Raw genomic sequence first — 11,228 nt, forward strand, 5'->3', positions numbered from 1 at the left:
TAATGTATGCAATATAACATTTTTTGTTTAAAAAAATCAGACGGACCTAGAAATAGAATATGTTTCAAATCTGTCCGACGGACTCAATTCCTAACGGGAAAACCATTCGTCTGTATGCTGGTCCGAGGGACCAAATACGACGCAAGGGAAGCTATTGGTTACCGTCTATTGAACTTCCTTTTTTAGTCCCATCTTAGGTCATCACATTCAAAACAAATGGACTTTTGAACAGACTTATGCCGCGTACACACGAGCGGACTGTATGGCGTACTTAGTCCGTCATACAATCTGACGGACAGTCCGTCATACTTTCCACTGAACGGACTTGACCACACACGGATACCCAAACAGTCCGTCGAAAGCTTGCGCGATGACGTGTACAGCACGTACGACGGGACTAGAAATAGGAAGTCCAATACACAGCAAAGCACCCTTCCGCCGTGTAAATCCTTTCTGGGCATGCGCCATTCTTAGTCCGTTGAACTAGCATACTGACGAGCGGATTGTCCGCTGAAACCAAAGTATGACGGACAGAATTTAGAAAAATCCTTGATCGACCCAGGGGGGCGTGGCCGGCAGCCGGGGAGTATGGCCGCGTAGTTAGAGAGCTCCGTCCACCGCAGCATTCCGGAGCTTCCTACAGCATACCTGGGCCTCGTTTCTCAGCACAACTTACCTCTCCCGGTCCGGGCAACCGAAGCGATCATGTCCCGCCGCAGAAAAGAAGCCAAGCGACTGAGCAGGATGACGGACTTCTACCTCCAGCCCCGCAATGATCAGGCCCAAGATGGCGCCGGTAAGCAGCATGGCAGGGAACGTGACACACGGGCAGAGGAGCACTCACCCCTTACTGAGCACAGACAGCCCCGATCGGGATCGTCCCCGGGGGTCAGGTTCACCTCCCCAGCGGCGTCCTCTACCTCCAGCCCAGTAAAAGCAAAGCAGCCCCACTTACAGGAGAGGGGGGAGGAGGACTTTGGTGATGCTTCCCTGAATGATACTAGAGAGTTGCAGGACTCCATCTTGGAATTCCCTACTAGCAACCAACCTGTGATTGACACCACATTGAAAGATATGCTAGTATCTCTTCGCAGTACAATACATGCTGACATTCTGTCTCTTGCAAGCAGCTTTAAAGCAGAGGTCAAAGCGGTGGGAGACAGGGTCTCTCATATGGAGCATAAAATGGGCGAATTTGCTGGGACTATTAATGAAGTTATAGATGCCCATAATGAAAGGGAGGATGAGCTCACCTTGATGAAAGAAAAATTGGCTGACCTTGAAGACCGCTCAAGGAGAAATAATATAAAGATCCGAGGGATCCCAGAAACGATTAAACCAGCGGAGTTGCAAGCTCACTTCCAAAAAATTTTGCAGGACGCCCTACCCGATGCCTCCATGTACGATCTAGCTATCGATCGGATCCACAGGCTACCCAAGCCCAAGCATATTCCAGATCACTTGCCCAGAGATACCATTGCCAGAATTCACTTCTTTCAAACCAAGGACAAATTTCTCTTGCATGTCAGGAACCCTGAAAACTTACCAGAATCAGCCCAGGGTCTGTCCTTTTTCCCTGACCTGTCTTCCTTTACAATGCAAAGGCGCAGGAATATGGCGACTATTACAAAACCCCTACGGAATTATCGTATTCCCTACAAGTGGGCGTATCCGGCTAAACTGGTGGTCTCATACGAAGGGAAAACTCTCACAATCAAGTCAGTGGCAGAGGGCATCCGTCTTCTAAGTGACTGGCGTATATTCCCAAGAGATGAAGATACCCACTCTGCGGGCTCATCCCCACGTCCAGGTTCCCCCTCCTGGCCCAGACCAGGCTCAAAGTGATGACCCAGGTACTCATTACAATATTTCATTTTAGAGCTCCGGACATTGGTGGACTCTCTAGCTCTCTTTATGCCCTCTGTTGTTTAAGGGTAATATCCCTACAGATTCTTTGAATCGCCTGATTTTACTTTTATTTTTTTTTCTTGTTCTTGCTATTTTTCTTTCATTTTTGACTGTATTCGTTTACGCACTTGCTGGTGCACAGGGCGCGGAATATTTCAAGCCACACCTCTACAGTAGGCCGAAAGAACTACTCATACACCTGTGTGCAGTGCGAATCCTGAAGACCAACTGCTCTGAAGAATAGTTTTTTCCCTATCTTTTTGGTTTGTTTTCTGAAACAAAAAAGAGGGCTACTATGGAGAGAGGCGAGGAGTCTGCGGAGCGATGTCCTGTGTTTGCAGGAAACGCATTTCCGCAGCTCCAAGCACCCACAACTACAAAGCTCCCACTATCCTACAGCTTACTATTCTAATGCTCAAAAGAAACATAGAGGAGTAGCCATTTTGATAAGTAACTCAATTTCATTTAAATGCATCCATGTTGAAACTGATCAAGCTGGCAGATTTATCATTCTGGTAGGAGAAGTTAACAACGTTACGTATACTTTTATTAATGTATACTTGCCTAATACCGGGCAGCTTTCTTTTTTACGTAAAGTGTGGAAAAAGGTGAATGCAGTGCGCTAGGGATATCTGATTTTATGTGGGGACTTTAATGCTGTCCCCAACCACTCTCTTGATGTTTCTACTAACCCTTCCAGGGTGGGGGGCAGAGTCTCCCTTGCGCGCTTCATGTCCTCAGAGAGTCTGTTTGATGTATGGAGGTGCCAGCATTCCACAGAACGCGATTACTCCTATTACTCCTCTGTGCATAAATCTTATTCTAGAATTGATGTTTTTCTGCTTGACAAATTTCTTCTCCAAAAAGTTAGCTCTTCCTCCATCCACAATATCACGTGGTCAGACCACGCTCCGATATCCATTGAGGTAGAGGGGTGGCGTACAGAAACAAGGGCGAATAGGTGGAAAAACGACACACTTTTGTTCTCTCACCCGAAATTTAAGGCAGAGATCGCAAATGAACTGCGTGGTTTTTTCGAGCTCAATGCCCCATCGGTGGCAGATCCCTTTATCCTTTGGAACTCTCACAAGGCTTTTGTGAGGGGCATCCTCATCAAAATGAGTAGCTCGGCCAAAAAGCAGTCCAACCTGAAAGTGCAATCCCTCATCTCCCAAATAGAGCAATTGGAATCAGCCAACAAACGTTCCCCCGACCCTTCTACAGGCAGTCAACTAGATAATTTGAGACACGAGCTTCGCCTCCTGTTAATTTCTCGCCAAACTAGGTTACTGGCAAATTGGAAAGCTAAATCGTATCAACAGGGGAACCGGGCTGGGAAACTTCTAGCCAAGCAGATAAAAGAGAGGTCGACTCAGCAGAAAATCCCTTTTATTTTTCACCCCGTAACTGGCTCTAAACTATCCAATCCTAAAGATATTGCGAACGCATTTCGTGATTACTATAACGCTCTTTACAATCTGAAGGACGATGCGTCCATTCCTCAACCCTCCCCGGCCGCGATACAGAGATTTTTGGAGAAAATTTCTCTCCCTAAAATTACCCAGTCACAACTGGATGCCTTGAACGAACCGATTACTTTGAGCGAGCTCTCTAAAACGATTTTGGCCATGCCTCTAAACAAATCTCCAGGCCCTGATGGCTTTTCGGCGGAATACTATAAGGCGTTCTACCCAATTTTGGGTGGGTACCTTCTCGACACCTTTAAAAAAGCAACGATCGACTCCTCGTTTCCGTCTGAGATGTTATCCGCCACCATAGTGACACTTCCAAAACCGGGTAAATCCCCAGATAAACCTCAGAACTTCAGGCTCATATCCTTACTAAATGTGGACCTGAAGGTCTTTGCAAAAATCTTGGCGAATCGGGTATCACTTATTCTCTCCACATTGGTTAAAAATGATCAGGTGGGCTTTATCCCGGGGCGGCAGGCGCCGGATGCTACCAGGAGGATCCTGAATTTAATTCATGCAGCCGAAATCTCAGGTGTTCCTTCTCTGCTTCTGACTCTTGATGCAGAGAAGGCCTTTGATAGGGTCCACTGGGGGTATCTGGGCCAGGTTCTCAATAAATTTGGTATTTTCGGTACTATTAACTCAGCCATCTCTGCCTTATATTCCAAGCCCTCAGCCATGGTTTACACTGAGGGTATGTTCTCTGACTCCTTTCACATTACAAATGGCACTCGTCAGGGGTGCCCACTGTCGCCCCTGATCTTTGCCCTTTTGATGGAACCTCTAGCTGAAACAATACGCACGCACCCTCACATAGCCGGTATTCAGACATCCAAAACCACACATTCCATCACGTTATTTGCTGACGACGTTATTTTGACTTTAAAACAACCATCTTCCTCTCTACAAGCAGTGCATGACACCCTCTCACAATTTAATAAAATATCATACTACAAAGTGAACTCTTCAAAATCTAGTATTTTAGCTGTCAACGTCCCTGAAAAAACCAAATCGCTTCTGGCGAAGCGATTTCCTTACCCCTGGTCAGTTGACCCTATTCAATACTTGGGAATTTATTTAACTTCGCCTAGTGCCAACACTTTCAAGGTAAATTTTCCGCCCCTCATACTATCAATACAACAGGAACTTACAAGGCTGAAAAGGTTCTATTTATCGTGGATGGGCAGACTGGCGGCATATAAAATGCTGATTCTACCAAAGTTGTTGTACTATTTTAGGGCCCTGCCAATCGCCATCCCTAGGTCATTCTTCACTTCTGCCCAATCACAACTACACAAATTTGTTTGGGGGGACAAAAAACCCAGATGCCCATACTCCTATCTTCTCAGGAAGAGGGACGTGGGCGGCATGGGTCTACCTATTTTAAGAGATTACTACGTAGCGAGCCTACTAGACCAAACGAAATTCTGGATTTGCCCCCCGGTGGAGAAACAGTGGGCATCGATCGAGAGCTCTTGGCTTCCAACCGGTACCCCGTACTCCACATTGTTGGCATCTCTCATAACACCTCAGCCCTTTCATTCAACTTTCCCTATAGTTCAACTGGTTGTGGATACGTGGAGAGACTTTGTCAGGGACGGGGCGTTACTCCACCCCTCGATTGACATCCCTACCCCCCTCTTGTCAGTATGTTCACACGTACCAGATCTGGACCTGGGGAGTTGGGGGAAGTTGGGTATAACTTTAATTTCAGATTTGGTGGTCGGGGGTAATCTCCTTTCTTTCGAGTCACTTATGCATACATTTAAATTACCTAGATCGGAATTTTTTACTTATAGACGACTAGTTTCGTTCCTGTCTCAACACAAGGGTTCGGTTATTCAAGTCCCGCGACAAGCGTGGGCGTTCTGGTCTGATGTCTCCAAAGTTAAAGGGGGTATTTCTTTATTTTATAATCTACTTCAAAACAAGAGCGGCTTTGTGAAATCCCCCCCGTTTCACAAATGGGAAAGTGAGCTCTCTGCAAAATTCTCAGACGATCAGTGGAGGACTGCAATTAAAAGTAACAATGGTTGCATCAGATCAGTTACGCACTGGGAAGTCTCACAAAAAATCTTACTTCGGTGGTACTATACCCCTTACATTACGGCTAAATTTACCCAGGGTGGTTCTAATGCTTGCTGGAGAGGATGTGGGAGAGTCGGTACTTTGTGCCACATGCTTTGGGAGTGCCCTCTCCTCAGAGGCTTCTGGAGAGGGGTGTTCTCCTTGGTTTCTAAAGTAACTGGAATACTGTGTATAGGATCTCCAGAGTTGGCTTTGCTAAACTTAAACATTGATCAGTTCCCGCCTTCCTTGCGAATGTTGGTAACCCAGATTCTATCTTCAGCCAGACTATTAATAGCGAAATATTGGAAAAACCCCTGCCCCCCCGGCAAGGGAGAACTACTCAGGAAAATTGATGAAACCTATAAACATGAGCAGCTGCTGGCCAATATGGAGGGAAAATTTTCTAGTTTTAGTTTCCTATGGTCCCCATGGACTAACCTTAGGAATATTGCATAATTAGATGTTTCTTTTTCTGTTGTTTTCAAATACGGTGCTAAAATTGCACCGTCTTTCACCTGTTTTGTTTCTGTGTATTTTGAAAATGCTATGGTTCTTATATCACAAAAAGGGGCTTGTCACCTTCTGGTGCCCAGGGGGTCACAGTGTACATTTCTGATGGTATGATGCGAATTGTAAATCGACACATGTATGTTTGACATTGTAACCATCTGTTTACCTTCTCTGTACACCTTGCAAGCCTTTCAATAAAAAATATAAAAAATAAAAAATAAAAAATAAAAAGAATTTCGAAAAATCCGTACGCCGGACTGCACGCTGAAAAAGTCAGCTGAAGCCCACACACGAGCGGACTGTCCGCTGAAATGTGTTTCGACGGACTAAGTACGCCATACAGTCCGCCCGTGTGTACGCGGCATTAGTCCGTTTGTGTGTCGCCAAGTCGGTTAGTTCGGAAAGTCTGTCGGAACTCCGCCGAAAGTTTGTCGGTAAGACCGTCGGACCTAGTCTGCCTGAAAGTCCAGTTGTGTGTATGCGGCATTACTTTGACATGTTAGATTTTAACATGTCTAGCCACTGGTAGATATGTCAGAAGTATTTAGGTACCTTACAAAAGAAGGTAAGCACAGGTACGACTATAGCAGCAATGTGTTACAAAAATTATTTGAACCTCTCTCCTCCACTGTAACACACCTATGCATCAACAGGAAAGTAGGTCTTAAAAGTGAATTTGGGGAATTTTTTCTTTTAAGAATTATACTCGGTCCGATGCTGCATCTGTTCCCTGCTGGCCCCATTTACACCTGAACGGTTTTCTGGTTAAAGCTTGTAGCTCTCAGCACTCAGCAAGCCAAATCCTATTCATTTTAATGGCCCCTGTTGACATCTGAGCATTCTGTCACCTGAAGAGAAATGCCTGAAGCGCAAAAAAAAAAAACACATGCGCTTCTTTTTGGCAGATTACAAGCATTTTTGGCCCCATAGACTTCAATAGAAATGCCTGACTTGAGCATTTTACTAGCTTTTTCTGCTCAAATTGCAGCTCTCCACTCCTAATTTGCTCCCCCTAGTGCTTTCTATTGGCTAAACAAAAACACTTGAAGCTGTAAAATGCTTGGAATACAATTCTAAAACGCTTTGAAAAAGCTTGTATGAAGCCTTAAAAAAAGACAGAAAAACGCCAGTAAATCGATATGCTCAGCTGTGACTAGAGCCTAAGGCTGAGAACCGAGCGAACCAACAATTCTGATTGGTCAGTTCTCAGTACTCTGTACCAGAGAGCTGGTGACTGTCAGTCACCACTGTGTGCTCTTTTAATTTTTTTACTATGTGTATAAAAATCCTAAAAATTACCATTTTATACAGGATGCACTTGTGACACAGGATTCACAGAGCATTATGAGTTTTCTAATCAGAGAGCACCACAGGAGCTGTTTTACCTTCAGACTGTTTATCTTGAAACTCCACAGGCCCCAGTCTGAACAAAGCAGGAAGGGGGATAGGAAGTCACTGCTCTGATCATTCAGTTGTTTGCGCTATGTTGTTCTTCTACAACATGCTTTTTTTAAAAAGCAGTAAAAAGACAGAAAACACGGGGAAAAAAATAAAAGATGCCACCTGCTGGCTGGAGTTGTAAATATAATCATGATAATTAAAAGAAAAACATACATACTTGTACTGTACATTGACTTTAAATATACATTTTTAATATGTGTGGTTTTTTGTCCATACAGGTTTACTTTAACCAGTTCCCGATCAGCGCATGCCGATGTACGTCGGCAGAATGGCACGGGCAGGCATATTGGCGTACAGGTACGTCCAATCTTTAATGCCGCCCTGCCATTGCGAGCTGGTCGGGACCCCCGTGAGTCCAGTCACGGGTCCCGCAGACTCGATCGTCGCGGGCATACCCGCGATCGTCTCACGGGGCGGCTGAACAGAGAGATGCCGTTGTAAACAGCATCACCCCATTCTGCCTAGCAACAAGTGACGCTGATCTCTGCTCCATGTGATTGGAGCAGAGATCAGTGTTCACTAAATGAAAGCCCAGCCCCCCAACAGTTAGTAACACACCCCTAGGAACACTTAACCCCTTCACTGCCAGTGTCATTTACACAGGAATCACTGCATTTGTATAGCAGTGATTGCTGTATAAATGACAATGGTCCCAAAAATGTGTCACAAATGTCTGATGTATCCGCCATAATGTCGCGGTCACAATAAAAATCGTTGATCGCCGCCATTACTAGTAAAAAAAAAATTATTAATAAAAATGCCATAAAACTATCCCCTATTTTGTATACGCTATAACTTTTGCAGAAACCAATCAATAATCGCTTATTGCAATTTTATTTACCAAAAATATGTAGAAGAATACGTATCAGCCTAGACTGAGGGAAAAAATGTATAAATATAAATGTTTATATATTTTTGGGGGTTATTTATTATAGCAAAAAGTAAAAAATAATGCGTTTTTTTAAAAATTGTCGCCCTATTTTTGTTTATAGCGCAAAAAATAAAAACCGCAGGGTGATCAAATACCACCAAAAGAAAGCTCTATTTGTGGGAAAAAAAGGACGTCAATTATGTTTGGGAGCTACGTAGCAGGACAGTGCAATTGTCAGTTAAAGCGACGCAGTGCCGAATCGCAAAAAGTGGTCTGGTCTTTGGCCAGCAAAATGGTCTGGGGCTGAAGTGGTTAAAACTATATAAAGTGACTATTTCACGAGATTGCACAGATTGATAAAGTGGTGTAAAAATTGTATTTTAATAATAATAGCTGCTATCACTAACTGGTGTTCTCACTTCAATTAAAAGGTGAAAATAATTATTAAACAATGCTGCACTATAAAAAAAATCAATAATAATAATAGTGTAACTAAAAATGGTAATCAATAAACATATTGCTGAAAGTTTGTATAGTGTATCTGTGACTGATTTAAAGTGGGATTCCGCTCTTTTTTTATTTTTTTCTTACCTGTCTCACTGGTGGGTGAGTGCTAGCTTCGATTGGCATCCACGTCCGGCGTTTATTTGACCCCCGGCGCGACAAATCTTTTCTTCAGGATGACTTATAAAAACCTACTCTGGCATTTTCCATTTTAACTGTGGGCGTCTGAAGCCCACAGGCATTTACTTCCTGGTATATGATGACGTCTGGCTCCCAGCATGCTCCGCTCCATCTTGCACATGCTCAGTGAGAGCAGTGACAAGGAAAGAAAAACTCCAGGAAGTTCCCGCCCCGTTGTCAAGGCAACGAAAACCACACAGCACAGAGAACAAAGAATGAATGAAAACGAACCCACAGAAGCTAAGGAGGCTAATGAGGCTAATTATACCATGGAATAAACATGACTTACCTTTTGTGAGACGCTGGCTGAAGAAAAAATGCGCTGGTGCTGTTTGCTTTGTTGTTTATTTGCTTCCTCGTGTGTAATGGCAGATACAGCTGTCTGCCCACTTTAAAAATGGGAAATTCGTACACGCCCTCGTCACGTGACCGGCGTGCTAACGAAATCTCGCGAGATTTCGGAATTTCATTGTCCCCTATGGATTCTTGGGTAATTTCCCAGGGACCATTGCGAGGACGATAGCCACGCCTACTCCCACGGGAGGAGAACCAGGAAGTCAGCTGAAACATCAGAAATAAAAGGTAAGTAAATAATATTTTTTTTTTTCAGGGTTCGTTTAGGTAAGTATGCTGTCTGTTGATTTTAATAACATGAACTTTCATTTTTAGGTACCAAACCACTTTAAGTGAATTCAAAAAAATCAATACATCAATGGTGCAAGAATCCAAAGTGTTTGTGCTTTCCTCCACCAGTCTCACAGGCTGCTCACCTCACATCTGAATAATATCAGCAGTGTTCCCCTCTGGGGATAATAGAGAAGGCTGGCGTGGTGCTGGTAATCCCTTTACTCCTCAGGTTTTTTTTCCATGGGAATAAGTGATTTTATAATCTCGCTAGATATGATGGATATGCAAAAGAATTAAGGTAGAATCTAGTGTTTTCTGTTTAAAAAGTTTTAATTATATATCAAAATAGGTAAGGTATAAAACTCACAAAAATGGCCCTGTAAGCCATGCAAGGTGAAAACACATTTCAGAGACAATATGTCTCAAGATGGCCGTGATGTAACTTAAAAACGCAGGCTCCGTCTAGAAGAGTTTTATCAAAGCATTGACTTCTTCCGTCCTTCTCCTGAAGAAGTCAATGCTTTGACAATATGCGTCTAGGGGACGGAGCCTGCATATTTATGTAAGCTGATTACCGCCTTGTGTAAACGTGACATCGGTCCCGAACATGGAAAACCACTGCCACCTCATCAGTGCCCACCAGTGTCACCTGCCAGTGCCCATAAGTACTGCTAAGCAGTGCCCACCAGTGCTACCTATCAGTGTCACCTACCAGTGTCCATCCATGCCACCTATCAGTGCAGCCTCATCAGTGTCCACAAGTGCCACCTCATCAGTGAAACCTATCAGTGCAGCCTCATCAGTGCCCACCAGTGCCACCTACTAGTGCCCATAAGTACTGCTAAGCAGGGCCGACCAGTGGAACCTATCAGTGCAGCCTCATCAGTGCTTCCTGATCAGTGCCCACCAGTGCCACCTATCAGTGCCACCTATCAGTGCAGCCTCATTAGCGTACATCAACGAAGAAGAAAAATGACCTGTTTGCAAAGTTTTCTAACAAATTATGAAAAAAAATGCTTTTTTCAAAATTTGCAGGCTTTTTGTTTAGCAAAAAATTAAAACCCCAGTAGTGATTAAATACCACCAAAATAAAGCTCTATTTATGTGAAAAAAGGATAAAAATTTCATATGGGTACAGTGTAGCATGACCGTGCAATTGCCATTCAAAGTTTGACAGCGATGATAATCAGCCTGGGCAGAAAGGGGGTTTATAGCGGTGTTCCAGCTGCAAATATTTTTTTTTTAAATTCAGCAGCAACAAACACTGTAGCTGCTGACTTTTAATAAGGCCACTTAACTGTCCAGGGAGCCTGTGAGGTCCCCCCCCCCATCCAAAAGCCGATCCATCCATTAGATTGGGTGCAGCCACTGCCATTTTAACTAAGGGAAACCGGCAGTGGGGCCTTCAGGCTTCACCGCCGGTTTCCTAATGAGCATGTGCGACACTTCCTGAATGGCTCTGTTGTCTTCTGGGACACACACAGGTCCCAGAAGGCATTGGACGAGCAGCAGGAAATAAAGCCCTGGGCTACAGCGATACTGGAGCAGAAGTACACAAGGTACTTCAATAAATGTAAGGAGAAAGAAAAAAAAATCAATAGCCAAAAATGAGTGGTGGAGGGGTT

The sequence above is a fragment of the Lithobates pipiens genome, unplaced genomic scaffold (assembly GCF_037356315.1).
Source record: "Lithobates pipiens isolate NorthernLeopardFrog02 unplaced genomic scaffold, aLitPip1_a1.2 Scaffold_27, whole genome shotgun sequence".
NCBI lineage: Eukaryota > Metazoa > Chordata > Amphibia > Anura > Ranidae > Lithobates > Lithobates pipiens.